General features: G+C 37.1%; 1 protein-coding gene across 1 annotated transcript in view; it reads left to right on the forward strand.

Annotated features, from left to right (window-relative positions):
- LOC131435228 (uncharacterized) overlaps nucleotides 1–18,197 on the forward strand; it is a 249,605-nt gene that overhangs the window by 178,984 nt on the left and 52,424 nt on the right. The gene's annotated exons all lie outside the window — the stretch shown is intronic.

The following is an 18,197-nucleotide window of genomic DNA, read 5'->3' on the forward strand; positions in this document are numbered from 1 at the left end:
CTCTCGTCAGAAGGATTTTTCACGCGTTCTATTCAGCTTTTGTTCGATGGCTCGCAACCGGCAACCGCTGCAGTCTAAGTTTGTCAAAGGTCCTCTCCTATCTCGATGACGAATAATTAATTCATCGGTCGATTCGTTCTCCTCGTCCCACCTTCTCCCACTTCTGCTTTGACCATAGACCAGCCCGACCGGAATTAAGTCCTGCGGGCGACCACAGCACCACATTGTTTCCATATCATTTAGCTGCTGAAAGAATGTGGCGATGTGGGTCTCGTCCTGCTGGTAAGCGGGGAAACGGTTTAAATTGCTATCGTTATTTGATCACATTTGAAACATGAGAAATTTAACTCTGGGCGAAATACTATCTGTTCGAATTCGATGTCTTTGTGTCGACAGAGAAAAATGCTATACGATTGATGGTACCAAAAAATTTGGTTTTGAATGGTTTGAACAGCAATATTTCTAGTGGTCTGAAAAATCAAATTTTACTGAATTGTTGTCCATTTCACAGTTTACTGATGAGTGATTGCAGAAATTAACAACAGAAATCGTGTAAAACTCAGGATTGACTTGTTTCAATTTGTATAACCCTTTGCTCACGTTTTCAGTATGGCGAACGATTATTCAATTTTTATTTTATTTTTATTAACTTTTCGTTTGAGTGTTTGAACAGAATGATTTTACAAGGATAAATTTTTAAATATTACCATTTAATTCTGTTATAAGTATATCACGTCACTATACAAATTCACTATGTATCTCACGACACTATAAATCTTGTATAATAAACGTCACATCACATATGCACATTTCGAATACAATTTATATTCTTCTTCAGTGTGATAGTTTTGTTTAGTTATTGAAAGAATGCTGCAATGTTGTTCCTTTTATATGAAACGGAAGTGGGTAGATTCCTACAACAGGTGTAAACACCTGTGTGTAGGTAGTAACTTAAAGAGCCAGGAAGACCTATTTCCTTGGTCTCTGTTTAGTAAAGAAGTGGAATTATGTTTGAAAATTTCCAGACTTTCTGCCGAATCTAATTTCCATGGGTTGGAAATTTGTCTTAAAATTTTTATGTCATTTGTAGTGAAATCATGGTTTTCGGAAAAGGCATGCTCAGCTACTTTCGACTTGAAATGGTGTGATAAACCCCGTTCCAGATCCTTGGATGCTTTCCCTATTTCCGCTATGTGTTCCTTGAAACGGATATCTAATGATCTCTTTGTTTGTCCAATGTATAATTTATCACAATGAGAACATGAAATTTTGTATACCCCCGATTTTTTCAATTTGTCAGTAGGATCTTTAGTAGATCCTAGTAAAGTTTTCAACTGGTTGCTAGTACTACTGAACACTAAATCCAAGCCAAAGGGTTTTAATTTTGATTTAAGTGGATATGCCATGTTAGAGTTGAAGTCTACCGATATTCTTTTCAAGGTTTCTGATAGGGGGGTCAAAGTTGTAAGTGATAATTTTTTCAATGATCTTAATTTCTTATCGAGGATTGTTTGGATTGAGCGATCCGGATATCCATTGAGCTTTCCAATTTCGAAGATAAAATTTTTCTCTTTCACTACCGCATCATCTCTGAGGGGTAATGTTAGCATTCTGTGAAACATATGGTGAAATGCTGCCATTTTGTGTTGGTGAGAATGGTTAGAAATATTAGGTATAACTCGCTCTGTATTGGTTGGCTTCCTATATATTTCGAAAGATAAAGTTTTCGCCTCCCGTATAATAAGAACATCTAAGAAAGGTAAACTGTTGTTTGTCTCCCTCTCACAGGTGAATTTTATGTTCCTATGTAAATTGTTGATTGTATCCAAAAAAAACTTTCCAAATCGTTACGCGTGATGATGCAAAATATATCATCAACGTATCTCCACCAGCGATTAGGTAGTAATCCTTGTTTATTTAAAAGTTCTTCGAGGTTTGCCATAAATAATTCGCATAAAAATGGGGAGAGCGGATTACCCATTGGGGCCCCTTGTAATTGTTTATAAAATTCCCCTCTGAATTTGAAATAATTTACATCCATGCAAAGCCGGGTTAGAGTAAGGTAAGACCTTACTTTGCATTTCCATAAACTACTACTCTTTTGTTTAACTAACCAATCTTCCAACAGATTGATTGAGTCCTTCACCGGGACACTTGGGAATAAGGAGGCTACATCGAAAGATACCATTATTTCGTCATCTTCGATTTCACCTGAGTTCAGAAGTTGAGTAGCGAATTCTTGTGTATTGGGAATGGATCTACTAAAAAACTTTTTCGGCATATTTTGGAATTCTTCCACGAGCCATTTGGAGATTTTTTGGGTAGGGGCTCCTACTGAAGAGATAATTTCCCTTATTTCATTCCCAGGTTTATGGACTTTAGGTAATCCTTTGATTTTTGGTAATGAAGGGTTACGAAGACCTGTTTCAACGTCTATAATAACCTGTTCGAGATTAACTTTGGAAGAAATGGCATAATTTAATCCGCTCTCCCCTTTTTTATGCGAATTATTTATGACAAACCTAGAAGAACTTTTAAATAAACAAGGATTACTACCTAATCGCTGGTGGAGATACGTTGATGATATATTTTGCATCATCAAGCGTAACGATTTGGAAAATTTTTTGGATACAATCAACAATTTACATAGGAACATAAAATTCACCTGCGAGAGGGAGACAAACAACAGTTTACCTTTCTTACCCCTCATAGATGATGCGGTTATCTTCGAAATTGGAAAGCTTAATGGATATCCGGAGCGCTCAATCCAAACAATCCAAGATAAGAAATTAAGATCATTGAAAAAATTATCGTTTACAACTTTGACCCCCCTATCAGAAACCTTGAAAAGAATATCGGTAGACTTCAACTCTAACATGGCATATCCACTTAAATCAAAATTAAAACCCTTTGGCTTGGATTTAGTGTTCAGTAGTACTAGCAACCAGTTGAAAACTTTACTAGGATCTACTAAAGATCCTACTGACAAATTGAAAAAATCGGGGGTATACAAAATTTCATGTTCTCATTGTGATAAATTATACATTGGACAAACAAAGAGATCATTAGATATCCGTTTCAAGGAACACATAGCGGAAATAGGGAAAGCATCCAAGGATCTGGAACGGGGTTTATCACACCATTTCAAGTCGAAAGTAGCTGAGCATGCCTTTTCCGAAAACCATGATTTCACTACAAATGACATAAAAATTTTAAGACAAATTTCCAACCCATGGAAATTAGATTCGGCAGAAAGTCTGGAAATTTTCAAACATAATTCCACTTCTTTACTAAACAGAGACCAAGGAAATAGGTCTTCCTGGCTCTTTAAGTTACTACCTACACACAGGGGACAGACAAACATAAAAAACTACAAGGATCAGTCCCATGGGGTTGTTCGAGCCATTGATGTGGAACAAGGCAACCAAAATTTCTAGTGATCATCATTTTTAATTAATCGTCACACTTTTGAATCCGCAAATGCACGAGAGTCTGCTTAGATTGAAATTTGTTAGGAACTAACACCAAACACGCGAACCCAGAATGTAGACTCTATTTGTCGTGATTTGTATTTGTTTTGTAGCAGACGAAATTACATCAATTACCCAAATGTATGCAATTATATGTTTGTACACGCTTTACCCTGGGGTAGTTGTCAGGCGAAACGACATAACATGGAATATCATCCGAACTTGCATGACACAAGATCAGGGCATACCAATTAAAGCTTCAAATCGTTTTATGGCACTTTTTGTCTTGCTGTCTAGCAACAACCTACCTCTATCAAGCTACGCGTAGCACTGAAACGTTAGCTATAATTTTGCCTCTATTTATAGCTTCGCGTGCTTCCAACAGCTTCGCTTTTGCATCGATTGACCAATCAGAGCGCTGCTTTCCGTTTGATACATCGCTTACTCCTTCAAAACCGTCGACTATGGCAGGGAAATCCGCTATGCCGGAGATTTTTTGCAGACAAAATTGGACACTGCTAGCTATTATTCAACATTTCAATGATATACAATTAAAAATACATGGCTATGAACATTCAAATCAATACGTAGAAATATTTCCAATCAAATGGTGACATAATATTAATAATTTATATAAAATTGACTGAGCTGTAATTGTCCAAAACCTGACCACATTTCTACGTGTATTTTTCTTGAGTTTCTAGTTTGCACGCCTATATAGAAAACAAAAATGTGTTCCACATTAAAACACTTAATCTCTCCCTAACAAATTAGATAATTTTTTCGAGGTGTTTATACCTGTTGTAGGAATCTACCTACTTCCGTTTCATATAAAAGGAACAACATTGCAGCATTCTTTCAATAACTAAACAAAACTATCACACTGAAGAAGAATATAAATTGTATTCGATATGTGCATATGTGATGTGACGTTTATTATACAAGATTTATAGTGTCGTGAGATACATAGTGAATTTGTATAGTGACGTGATATACTTATAACAGAATTAAATGGTAATATTTAAAAATTTATCCTTGTATTTTATTTTATTTTGGGGAGCAGGGAAAAGTCCGATGGAGATGAAATATAGCAATCTCTCTCTCCAGCAGGCATAAAACCTCATCATCTTTTGTATCAACAGATTACAATGATCCAACAGATACATTTACGTTTAAAACTAACAATTAAAACTAACAGTTGAAGGTAAACCGCTAACTCTATAACTAGTTGATGACACAATATTACAGCATTACAGAGCAGCTTTCTTGAAAAGCGAGATAGAAGAGAAAAGTGGATATAAAGAACAGGTTAGTTTCGGCGAATCTGATTAGTTTCCAATGAAGATGGTGAACATTTATTTACTGGATAGTTAAGAAATCGCTGAATAAGCGTTTTATCGCATTACGCGAGAGATGAAAATCAAAGACCTGCGAGCAACTGTTAAACAAACGACACATACTGAGAAACGGTTCATTATATCCGTAGTTAGTTCTATCACGAGGGATTCGTCAAAATGGATGTGAACGAAGATTGCGACGATGGATGTCAAAGTTGACCAATCGTAGGAGATCAGGGCAATTAATATGTGATTGTATTAAATCAGCGATGAAAACAGCCTTCGAATACACAGCGGATCCAGTTCGATCAGTCGGCAACGATCATTATAACTTGGAAGGTTTAATGGGTCTCTCCATGGTAGATTTCGGAGAGCAAACCTAATGAATTTGCGTTGAACAGCTTCAATACGATCAATATCAGTTTGATAATGAGGTGACCAAACGACAGCCGCATATTCAAGCGATGATCGAACTAGTGCACAATAAAGAGTTTTCAAGCAGTGTATGTTAGCGAAATTTTTGGTAATTATAAATATGAAGCCTAAGAGTCTCGATGCCTTCGAAATCACGTAGTCAATGTGATTCTTAAAATTAAGTTTATCATCAAGAATAACTCCTCAATCTTTCACGAACGATTCACGCTTAAGAACATTTTGCGAAAGATTGTAGTCATATCTTATTACTGAGTGCCTCCGGGAAAATGATATGACGGAGCATTTAGAGTCGTTTAATACCATCTTGTTGGAGTGAAACCATTCAACGATTGAGCTTGCAAAAAAATTCAAAAAAATTCAATTGAGGTTGCAAAAAGTGTGCATCTTCGTGTTTTATTTTGTGATTTAAAAATTACATGACATGAAATTCATTTAAATAAAAATAAAATACCCATAGCGACTGCCGCGACTTGTATCGTGAAACTTATGATCACTAAGTACGTCCGTTAACCGACTGAGCCACAGAAGCACACATCTGCTTGGCTGGTAACCCGGGTAGATAGTAAATAGCAAACAAAAATCAAAATAATAACGAAATTTACTATCCTATCTTGTCTTGACGATTCTGTGCTGTCATAGCCAAACACTTGATATTTTTTTGATATTTCATCGAGGAGATCAAGAAATTTTTAAATATCTGTTTAGCATTAAAATGAGTTATTATATCTTATTTAGAAAAAAAATCATCTTCTATAAATATTTTGATCTTGCTTTGATATTACAATGACGGAATTTAATATTTTGTTGTTATTTTCGCATGCAGATGATTTTTGATATTTTAACTCTTATTTCAAACTATATAATGGCAATTTTTACCATTGTTTGATTTTAATAATATAATTTGTTTTTTTTTTTTTTATAAAAAATTTTTTATTCAGGCCAATTTGCGTACAAGCTTTACGTGGCCGAATGAGCCATATTTTTATTAGATAAAATAATTTTTTTACCGTTGGATCTCGTTGTCACCCTTTTTCTAGGGGGAGAGGAGCTTCCATTTTTATCTTGCGATGAGTGAGGGGCACTTTGTTGGTTTCCGTTTTTTCTTCGTTTTCCTTGTAATTCGCATTCTTGGGTTGGTTGTTAGTTGCTGTAGACGCGCCTTGTTGTGCATTAATTGCAGTTGTTGGTGGGTTTGATGGTACAACAGGAGTATTGCGCTCACTAGTTTCCGTTGTTGGGCGGTTGTCCTTTTTTTTGTTTAAAGATGTCCTTTTTGCAGTTTCAGTGCAAGTTTTGCCGTAGTGTGCAGGTTGTTCACAAAACTGACATGTAACCAGTTGATTTTCATACGTAATCAGCGTTTTACACGGATGTATCCCGTCTTGATCACAAATGATGTAAGATGGAATTGCTTTACGTAGTTGCATACGTACTACTCGCACGCCATTCCGGATACCCGGAAAAAAATTCCGCCATATTCCCTTTCGATGGAAAGAACTTCACCGTACTGCGACATACATTCCCGAACATACCCCTCGCTGGTCTGCGGGGGAAGGTCATGCACGCGTACTTCTATGGCATTATCCACCATGTACACAGGGATTTTATATTTAACATTGTCATGATCAATACTGTGCACCCCGTTATTAACCGAAGCAAATGCAATTGCATCTTTTTCACGTTTGAACATAATGTACACACAGTTAGACGCCTTGTTGAATTGAATCTCACTTACATCAGTAACGTTTAGATGCATTCGTTCCTTAAGCAAGATTTCAATTTCGGTTGCTGCTGGTCTAACTTTGCAGCGCTTGAAATCAATACAAATTGAATTTGGCCTTGTAGGCCAAGTTTCAGGCTTTGTTAAATCGTATTTGCCCATTTCGTACAATCTATTGTTCACTACACTGTATTGTCTTTGTTTCTATCGTCTCGACCGTAAGCAATTGTCGACTGTGTCTGATGAGATGCCAGCACGAACTGAATAATATAATTTGTTATTAGTTTGCAAATCACCTCAACCCGGAAATGCCGAATGGAAATTACAGTCGGAATCAATTCAATTCAGTCTCATCTAACACTAATTCGTTACAAATGGAATTTCACAAATAAGGTCTTTATGAATTGAGTCGTATAAGGGATTAGATCACCTGTGAAACTTTTTTTATTTTTGGGATGTGTGCACGGTTGGAGCGAGCAATTTGACATAAGACTGATTTAAAAAAAAAACATTTATTTTTTTATACGAAATTCCTTAAAATCGTTGTAGTTCGGGGAATGTCACACACTTCGAAAAAACCTTGTGATTCATGCAAGTTTAAGTGGAGGGTCATTTAATATTGTGTCTGAAATTCCACGACACGAAATTCATTGAAACAAAAAAATATTGAATACTGACCGCCGCGACTTGAGCCGAGAATCAATTGATTACAAAGTGATCCCGTTAATCGACTGAGCCACAGTAACGTACAGAATGCAAGTTACAGTTGGAAGCAGTAAATGCCATACTAATCATCTACACACCAAAAAATTTTGATTTCTACAATTGACTTAATTCCTCATACGATGTAATTCACAAATACCAAATTTAACAAATGACGGAAAATTTCATTTTAAAGGACTTAAAGGCTGAGGCCAGTGTGTTTTAGGGTGATTTAGAGGGCTATTTTCACGATTCAAATAAGATTTTCTCAGAAACGGTGACGAATATTAAAAAAACCCAACTGACAATCTCTTAGAAAATTAGTTTAGATTATTCTGTGAAAATTTCATAATGATTCATTGACTTTAGCGGTCGGGAAAGTCTTTTATCTGAAGGAAGAATTGCTTAGCTGAAAACGCCGTATTTCAAATCGTTCATTGAATATCTCGCCCTCAAAAGCATGGATCAAAATTCTATCCTGACAATGACTAGATAATTTAGTTTAGATGCGATTAGTGCATAAAAACATATATGATTTTTTGCGATGAAAATGAAGTGTTAGTTGTTTTTGTAGAGGTAAGTCGATTTCTATGTCGGCGCCATTTTAGTTCCCTGGTAACGTAACGAAACATGAGAGAGACATAAAATCGGCTCAGCAAGGGTGCCAAACAAGCGGTAGCTTTATTGGATTTTATGTGATTTAGTCAAACTTGTAACCGGAAATATCAAAACTTTCGTGGCCACCCGGCCACACCGAGAGTTATTTTGCGCATTTGCGAGAGAGCATGGAGAGAAATGGAATACGCACAGCGAGCCACGTGGTTTTACGCGACCTAGTGGCCTCAGCCCTTAATGTTAGGGTGAAGCCAGAGAGAAAGCGACACGCAACGCGAAACGAAGCGATGCGAATCTTGACAGATCGCACGGAGTCGCGCGGCAGAGCTCCGTAAGTTCAACAGAAAAATGACATGTATGTCAGAGTGAGAGCGATGCAATCGGTCAGTAGTCGCTTCGCAACGCATCGAGTTCACTCTGACATATTTGTCATATTTCTGCTGAACTTGAGTTGACGGAGCTCTGCCGCGCGACTCCGAGCGATCTGTCAAGTATCGCATCGCTTCGCTTCGCGTCGCGTGTCGCTTTCTCTCTGGCTTCACCCTTAGGGTGAAGCCAGAGTGGGAGCGACGCGATGCGACAAGCGACGCGATGTTAATATCAAAGGATTGCACGGCGAAGCACGACCGAATTTCGTCCACTTTAGAAATATAAACATGCATGCCACAGTAAACACGATGCGTTGCGTAGCGACGAGCGATTTTCAGCGCGACAAGCGACCAAGCACCACGTGCACAGATTTTCACGAGCGAACAGAGGTTGAATTGATTTGTGTCATGACGGAACAAAAAAAAATCGATTGATGTTGAAGCGCTAATCGGTGCTATTTTTGAACGAAATGCGCTCTGGGATCAACAATCGTAATTCCCGGAACCGGGTTCTTGTGAACAAGTGCTGGAAAGAAGTTTCGGAAATATTAAGAACTACTGGTTAGTATAGTCAATGAAATTACTTAAAGTTTTTCGGATACCTCGAGTTATATTGATGAAAAAAGTAGAAACAAAAATGTTCAACATACATTTTTTCTCAAATTTTAAGACGAAACTGTGAAGAGAAGATGGAAAAATCTTCGCGATACTTTTGATCGAGAGCTGCGGAAAATACCAGAGTCTAGATCAGGGGATGCAGGTGGTGATGACATTTCATCAAGCTGGCCATATTTCAACAGCCTTGTTTTTCTACGCCATCAAATGAAACCCAGAAAATCGTCGGGGAATCTGAAACCTTTTGTACAGTACAACGATATGCTTGATACCGTCGAATCAGAAGAAGGTTCATTTTAAATAACACCCAGTCAGACTGAAATCGAGCAGGTCGAGACATCCAGCATACAGTCAGTTTATGTCTCTATTCCGCGTCCCCGAAAGCAATTGAAAAAGAACTTTGAAAAAAATCAACAATCGGCACTACTTCTAGACATTGAACATCGAAAGCTTGAACTATCAGAGAAAAAATATTTACCGCGTGAAAAAGATGAAGATGAAGCCTTTTTCGAAAGCCTTTTACCGCATTCGCCGTGCAATCCTTTGATATTCGCATCGCGTCGCTTATCGCATCGCGTCGCTCCCACTCTGGCTTCACCCTTAGATTAGCATGAATTTTACTGGTTTAGACTGTAACTTGCATTTTGCTAACAGGTGACAAATTAGGACTTTATGATTTACATCGTATGAGGGGTTAAGTCACCTGTAAAATTCAAATTTTTTTGGTGTGTACCATATGTGTATTATTACAAATGAAATTTTCCGTCATTCGACAACTTAGATCATAAATTACATCATATGAAGGATTAAGGGGGGAGTCATCATCCTAATTTGAATCAACAATGTTCTTAAATTAACTTGAAGTACGAGGTAATTCTCCCCCCTCCGTCGTTCTCAAGTTAGTATTTTGATTTTTTTTTATAGTTTGTGACATATTTAAACAAAAACCGCGATCTTACGCTAAACTTTCCGCTAATTCGAAGTGAAAAACTGTTTTAACCCACCCGAGAGCCGCTATAATCGAAGTCGGTTCGTATGGCCATCAACTAACATGATGTACAAACTCTACTAGTTTTTATTCACTTAAAGAATTCATTAGACGAACCAATCACGCTTCGCTTTACTCGGCCACCACAGCATTCAATCGTAAAGTTCCAAATGAAATTTTTTGATCGGCTTAAATTGGTTGAAGCGTGAAACTCTTACTGTGGAATTTAAGCAAGAGATTATCGTTGGCAAGTTCATTATTAGATTTTATGAATAATCATTCGTTAACGAATTAGAACTGTTGAGACCAAACTCGACGATTAGAATAATAAATTTACAATGTATTTACAGTTCTGATTGTAGCTAGTCTTGCCAAAAACTTGTGTCACACAGCGAAAATCCGGTGTGACCTGGTTAATTTTATCGGATTTCGAATTCAACAGATGATTCTTTGCTTAATATTTAGAGTGGCCGCCCGAACTGGGTGCGGGTTTTGATTGATTTATTGTTAATTGGTTGGGGTGGTAGTTATCAGTCATGCTAACCACTAATGGACCTGCTCCGATTGATGGGTACTGGTTTAGTATTTGTAAATGTTTTGAATTGATTCCAGGAAGTAAGGCTGCTCTTTTGGTCTATAAAACGGTGTCAATATAGACATGCGATGAAGGGGGACGATTGTAAAATTTTATTTATTCAATTATCTCGTCAATTATAAACAGATGGAACTTTCGACCGCGCTGTTCTGTTTATTTTTTTCTCAAAAGTTGCACAAATAGGGCTATTGTACCAAAAGTCATCTCGTTGGTAGAGTCGTCATATTATTTTATCGATTATTCGACATTCAGTCAACGAATTGTGATTAAATCGGATACAATATCTTTGCTTCGAATGCGAATGCATCTATTTTCATCTTACTTTGAAATATAATCTATCTAACAGAGACACTTTTTTTTTATTTAATAACATATTTTAAGGCACATTGCGTTAAGCTATAAGATGCCGAGGGCAACAGAGACACTTGATCCCACTGTTACTAATGATTTTTAAATCCACCTAGTGGTGTAATGATGCCTTTTTCATATTACTCATATTTTCAAAAATTTTACCAGAAGATTCTGTCAAGAATTTTTTTTTTCAATCTTGAGTAAATAAGAAACTTTCTTTGGGTGCGAACTAACATAACCTTTTCAATTTGTAAACAGTTATGTCAAGTTAATAAGAATTTTTCGTTATTTTGATTATCGCACTAAATGGTTAAACACACTTTTAGATAACTTATAGATCTGGAACCGGAATAAAATTAAACTGCAACATATGAGACTATAGAAACTTTTATTTGAGTCTAAGTTTGTGGGAATCTCTCAAATCATTTCGGAGAAAATTGAGTGAGTCTTGTTTTAGAGTGTTTGACCACTATTTTCGGTACTTCTGGAACCGGGAACTTGGTGCCACTTTAGCCGAAGTCGGTTCGTTTAGTAAGTAACTAATGTAGCCTACAAATTAAATCAGTTTTGAGCCATATTCAGAAGAATTTTACCCTCTTTTGCATCGTCGCTCTAAATGACGCTGTGCAATTTTAGATACATTTTACCCTATAAAAGCATGATTAAAGTGAATAGCAACCTATGAGACTATGCAATTTTTATTTCATCAGTGACATTATTTGACACATACTCACACACATACATACACACATTGCTCAGCTCGATGATCTGTATCGAATGATATAAAACACTTAGCCCTCTGGGCCAATTTTCACTAGTCAATTTTTCAAGAGATTGCATAAACTTTTTTTATATAAGAAAGGCAATAAGTGTATTTTAATAGATAAGCATCGTTATCATGATTTTGTGATAATACTAACAAGTAGGTACAAATTAAATAAAAGATTTACAAATTTACATTTTTTTCACCTGGAAAATATAGATTTAAATGTGGCAACCCTGCACGCTATACGAAATTAAACAAAGCGCGCTTCGAACGGAGCAAAGCCGCACCTACCTACGCGTACCAGTTTTGCATCGTCATTTTGAATGACGATTTGAATTTTTTGACACTCATCGCCCTATAATTTCGGCACCGGAAGTCGGATCTGGATGAAATTGCACTGCATCGTTTTAGATAATAAGACCTTTAATTAAAATCATGAATCGGTTTAACCATTGCTGAGAAATCGAAGTGAGTTCCGCTTTTGAAATTCGGTGCGGAAACCGGGGACTAGTAGTCCCAAAGTAGGTATATTCACTAACTAACAAGATCTGCAAACTTTATGAATTTAGCAGTAAGTTTTATAAAAATGTGCACCTCGTTTCGCCATCGCTTGTGAAAAAATACTCAAATTGAAAATTTTCATTAATCGCACTGTAATACCGGAACCGGAAGTCGGATCTGGATTAATTTCTTGGAAACTTTTCAAAGAATTTCAAGATCTTTTATTTGCATCTTAGTTTGTGAAAATCGGTTAAGATTTTTCCAGAAAATTAAGTGCTCAATTTGAGTAAATTTGCAATTTGTAATTCCTGAACCGAAATTTGGAGCCGAATGAAATTCAGAAAAATTGTATGAGGCTATAAGACCTTTAATTTGAATCTAAGTTGGTGAAAATCGGTTAAGCAATTTTTGAGAAACGTGTGTGACTTTCTCATATAGAAAGGCTATGCAATGACTGTGAAAACCGATATTTCAACCGAGGGCCGAATGTCATATACCATTCGACTTAGCTCGACCAGCTGAGCAAATGTCTGTGTGTGTGTGTTTTTTTTACAAGGTGAAATACTTTATGTACTTTCCCAGCTCACGTGCTCGGTAGTTGTCAAGCTACCGGTAGTTGTCAAGCTACCGGTAGTTGTCAGGTACGGATGCCTGGGTCGATTAAATGATGCCGGTTGGAGGATGGCTTCCGGATCACTGGTGCCCCGACGATTTTAACGGTACTACGATACGGTCTACTCGTCTAGTCCCCGACTAAGGACCTAGACTACCCCGACGGAGAGTTCCTCGGCGAAGGAACTCACCGGCACCGAATCCCCTTTTACGCCACGCGGGACACCCGAAGGAGTACCGAGGTCGGCTCCGCGATTCCTGTTGGAGCGTGGCTTCCGGTTCGCTGATGCCCCGACGACTCGAATCGGTGTTGTGGCGTCTACTCGACTAGTCCCCGGTGATGGATCTAGTCTACACCGACAGAGTTCCCCGACGATGGAAGTTCTCCCGAAACCGACGTTTTTGATACCCGTATACGACCCGACCGAAAGGATGCCAAGGTCGGTCCAGTGGTTCCGGTTGGGAGATGGCGTCCGGTTCCCTGGTGTGTGTGCGTGTGTGTGTGTGTGTGTGTGTGTGTGTGTGTGTGTGTGTGTGTGTGTGTGTGTGTGTGTGTGTGTGTGTGTGTGTGTGTGTGTGTGTGTGTGTGTGTGTGTGTGTGTGTGTGTGTGTGTGTGTGTGTGTGTGTGTGTGTTTGTATGTGTATGTATGTACAAAAATATGCACTCACTTTTTCAGAGATGGCTCAACCGATTTTCACAAACTAAGATTTAAATGAAAGATCTTACAGTTTCCTAAACATTTCTACAACATTTTATCCAGATCCGACTTCCGATTCCGGAACTAAAGCGTGGTAAGTGTAAAATTACAGATTTCATGAGTATTTTTTCACGAACGATGGTCAAAAACAGGTACAAATCCCATAAAACTGTCTGATAGATTTATTCTATTTTGCAGAGCTTGTTAATTTGTGGCCATAAAAACTTGATTCGGCACTACTGGTCCCCCCTTTTCCTGTTCCGGAAGCACCGAAAATGGTGCAGAAAAAATCCAAAAATAGAACTCACTTCGATTTCTCAGCGATGCTTCTTGAACCGATTTTTACAAATCTTGATTTGAATGGAAGCTCATATTATCTTTAAAGCTACTGTGAAATTTCCTCCGGGTCCGACTTTCGGTTCCGCAGTTACAGGGCGATGAGTGTCAAAGCTTTCAAATCGCCATATAAACTGACAATATGTACAACACCAAAAGAAGAAGAAAACACAAAACAAGCGATGCGTTCTATGTTTTAGTTCGTACACGCTATGAAGAAATCGAAACGGTTACGGATGTCTGTTACTAGTGTGTAATATTGGTAAAAACGGTGCTGCGGTTGATGAAAATTTTAGTTATTCTAGACACATGAAATTCATGAAAATATACACTTAACTCATAGAATGAGTTTAAAAACTGTTGATATTTAATGAGAATCATGCCACATTTATCTGAAATGCACATCAAAATAATAATAAGATATATCGTTACCTGTAGATACTACATGCTTCCGCCGTTTTTTCTCCAAAATTTAATGCTTTATTGCGAAAAAGTGCTTACAGATATATTATTCAAAGTATTGTCCGTCTCTAGCGACAACTTTCTCCCATCTTTCCGGAAATTTTCGGATCCCGGCTCGAAAAAAGGAGTCCGTTTTTGACGCAATCCATTTTTTCAATTCTTCGAAGGATTGAAAATGTTAATCTGCCAGGCCGTGTGACATCGAACGGAATAGGTGGTAGTCGGACGGGGCACATCTGGGGAATATGGCGAGTGGGGCAAGACTTCCCATTTCAGCGTTTCCAGGTACTTTTTGACCACTTTTGCGACGTGAGGCCGAGCATTGTCGTGTTGGAGGATGACTTTGCCATGTCGCTCTTGATACTGTGGCCGCTTTTCTTTTAGCGCGCGACTAAGGCGCATCAGTTGCGTTCGGTAGCGATCTCCTGTGATGGTTTCACCCGGTTTTAAGAGCTCGTAGTAAATTGTTATTCATCTTTGAAGGTTTTTTCTCTTCCACCATCATGTTTTTCTTCGACATCGAAATCGCCATTTTCAAAACGTTGAAACCACTCCCGACACGTTTTTTAACTCAGAGCAGCATCACCGTAAGTTTCTGAGAGCAGTCGATGCGCTTCAGCTGCATTTTTCTCGAATTGTAACAGAAAAATAAAACTTCCCGCAAATGGCGAGAATTGGGCACATAGACAGACATTTTCGAGCGTGAATAATACGAAAACAAGAACAACTGTCACTGAAACGGCGACGACAATTCGTTAGGCACTGTACACACTCACTTCAAAGGCGTTATCATCTATGTATTTCAACCAGCCTCAGCCGGTACAGCCACCTATCGGAAAACGGCGGAAGCAAAGTTGTACACCTGATATGAATGTCAAATTATTTTCCATATAGATTTCAATTGAAACACAATTGACCGAATCATGTGTTTTACACATACATTTGTGCTGTTCTCATTTCCACTAGAAAATGAAGTGATTAACACAAGTAGTTCGATTCAATAGCAAAACACATCACATCCAAAGGAAAAACACATCGAAGGCAAGTGAAAAATAATCTAATTTTGCATCTTAGTGAATTTGCACATGAAATCTTAATACAAACCGCTTTGGTTAAGTATCGAAATGAAAAAGCATATTCAAATTGAAGTGCTGTTTACATATGAATCGATCGTGCAAATTTTTATCAGTGTATGATAAGTGCGACCGAAAGAATAAACAAATGTCATTGAATTCAAATTTATTTGAAAAATATGCAATTTTCGCAACCGTTAGTGCAGTAATACCGTTTCAGTTGTGTAATGATGTCAATAATAATAATAATAATAATAATAATAATAATAATAATAATAATAATAATAATAATAATAATAATAATAATAATAATAATAATAATAATAATAATAATAATAATAATAATAATAATAATAATAATAATAATAATAATAATAATAATAATAATAATAATAATAATAATAATAATAATAATAATAATAATAATAATAATAATAATAATAATAATAATAATAATAATACTCTCCCTGCATGTTTTATGCTGCTGATTCATGCTGTTTAGAGTTTAGTTATACCGACGACACGACCAGGCACTCTGAAGAAAAACCGACTTGAAAAATGTCCATTGACGATTTACTATCAGTTACCAAAAATTGTGCGATCCCTCGCTAATGATGAAAATAATGTTTTGGAGCAACACTGTTCAGTTGCTATGAACTAGTTGCCAAGGAGTTCTAATACAAATAAACAAACAGTTTGATATATTTGCGGAATCGTTCGTTTGATTTTGATGATTGCAGATGATTTAGGCAAGTTATAAACAGGCCAAATAAAGCAATGCAGCGTTCACATTTTTGTTGGCCGATATGTGTGTATTTACAATTATCTCCGTGTTTAACTGTGCCTCCGTCTTATCGGATGAAAATATCAAGAATTAGCATTGGGAAATGGCTTGAAAGATTTCAAAATCTTGATTTCATCCCTATTTTCGATGCTGACGATAAGTTGTACAAATTTCAAATAGTCAATGTCGGAATTTTTAAATGCTTTGTTCATCACCATGCCTTGCCGGTGCCAATTCTCAATTCGTTCACTTTTAGACGTTAGATATGTACGATACTTCGCTAGATAGTTAGGATGGGAGTTAGAGGACTAATAATTGTTTGAAAGCGTGTAGGCGTAATACTTCGAAAGTTAATAAATTAAGGATTTTTCAAGAAAGTTTATTAGACTAAGGCGAATGTCTTGGGTTGTTATATTAAAATGTAAATAATAAAAGTAAAAAACGAAAAAACTCTTTAAAATCTCACATTCTTTATTTTCGTGTTTATTGTATAATATTCATACCACTGGCGAGATTTTATGTACAGGGTTTTAATAAGTCATACATCTTCTAGTAAGATTAAAAGCAAATGCTTTATGGGGAAATATTCCTGAATCAGTTGTTTTAGATTGGAAGAAGCCTCAGAAATGATCGTTATGATGACTGGCTATAATCACAAGACTTTCACAGAAAACGTAGTCCAATTATAATTCGACCCATTCCTCCGTTAAGATCTTCACGACTCTAATTATTCGCTCAATTTTCTTGGAAAACTATTCCTGGAGAAAAAAAAACATTTCCTTTCGTTCCATTACTGATCATTTTAGATTTTTTCCGGTGTTAACAATCACGTTTGGTTTCAACATAACAACATTGGTAGCTAAGGTAACTGGTAACTGTTATTTGAAATCAACAATTTTAAGCTTTTGTTGCCAGTCTCAACAATTTTCTAAGCGATTACGTTTTGACATTACCAATTACTGAGGGGTACTTAAATTTGCGATACAGTTTTGATAGACGAGTGGCAGGTCGTGTCGTCGGTTATACCGTTTTCGTTTATTGATCAGAGCAGCCCGAAAGCTGACCCAGAGTCGCCCAAACAACGTTTGATATGTTTGTTTTAGCAACCTGAGGTCGCTCTGGATCGGACTCCAATCGCGTAGTTTCGCTCTGAAAATTTTCTCGGGTCGCACCACGCATCCAGCCGAGTATGTTTATTTTTTCTTTTTTTCATGAGTTGTTGTTTAGGGCGCGTACCACGTGTTCGTTTTACTCGGAGTCAGAGTAGCCCGTGTCTAAATTCAAAAACGAAAACGGTATTAGATTTCGTCTAATTGGTTCAATCGCAATAAAGCATGAGGTAGTAAGTCTAGATTTAACTAGATTCAGAACTGTTCCATTTCGTAGATCTTTGTTCATCTGAATCCGGTTTTGGAAGAATTGGAAATGATGATTAAAAACTGCAAAAAGGATCTCATTCGATTTCCTTCAAGATGGCCTAATCGATTTTCACAAACTTATAGGTTCAAAGGAAAAGCCTTACAGTCTCATACGGAATTCTAAATTTTGTTGTGGATACTACTTCCTGTTCGGCGATTACAGGGTAAACAGGGTTTGTAGATTTTGTTAAATCAAGTCCGAAGAAACTTTCCTATTTCTATTCAATGAACAGTTGTTTTTGCGAATTCCACTGTAACATTTATGATGTTATGAGTAATATGAGAAAGGCATCATTACACCACTAAGTGGATAAAAACAGGTTTTTAGTTTAGTATGATTTTGGGAGTTC

Source organism: Malaya genurostris, chromosome 3 (genome assembly GCF_030247185.1).
Source record: "Malaya genurostris strain Urasoe2022 chromosome 3, Malgen_1.1, whole genome shotgun sequence".
Lineage (NCBI taxonomy): Eukaryota > Metazoa > Arthropoda > Insecta > Diptera > Culicidae > Malaya > Malaya genurostris.